The sequence below is a fragment of the Buceros rhinoceros genome, unplaced genomic scaffold (assembly GCF_000710305.1).
Source record: "Buceros rhinoceros silvestris isolate BGI_N320 unplaced genomic scaffold, ASM71030v1 scaffold23485, whole genome shotgun sequence".
NCBI lineage: Eukaryota > Metazoa > Chordata > Aves > Bucerotiformes > Bucerotidae > Buceros > Buceros rhinoceros.
Window position 1 is genome coordinate 8,220 of NW_010414906.1, and position 411 is coordinate 8,630.

The 411-nt window shown below is 62.5% G+C and overlaps 1 protein-coding gene across 1 annotated transcript in view; it reads right to left on the reverse strand.

Moving 5' to 3' along the window:
• The window catches only part of ABCA3 (ATP-binding cassette, sub-family A (ABC1), member 3), a gene marked incomplete at both ends in the record, with an annotated part of 14,035 nt that overhangs the window by 8,184 nt on the left and 5,440 nt on the right, over nucleotides 1-411 (reverse strand). The gene's annotated exons all lie outside the window — the stretch shown is intronic.

The following is a 411-nucleotide window of genomic DNA, read 5'->3' on the forward strand; positions in this document are numbered from 1 at the left end:
GGGACAGGACCAGAGAGGTGGGAGAAGCCCCATCCCTGGCACCATCCCAGGGCAGGTTGGACCTTGGGGCTGTGAGTGACCTGCTCGAGCTGCAGATGTCCCTGCTCCCTGCAGGGGGTTGGACTGGAGGAGCTCTGAAGGTCCCTCCCCACCCAAACCAGTCCGTGGTTCTGTGATTAGGCAGCAGCACTGTCCCGTGCAGTTGCCACATGGGCAGTGACACGGTGGGCATGGGGGTGTGAGGCAGTGCGCCAGCAGACACAGGGGAGGTGGCAGTGAACAGAGGAACTGAACCCAATTTTCCAAGACCAGCACCGACTCCGAGAGCAGCCCCCCTCTCCAGCAGACCATTACAATAGCGTGTGCCCCAGTGTGCGAAGGCGAGGGGACCCAACAGGGAGGGCAAGACGG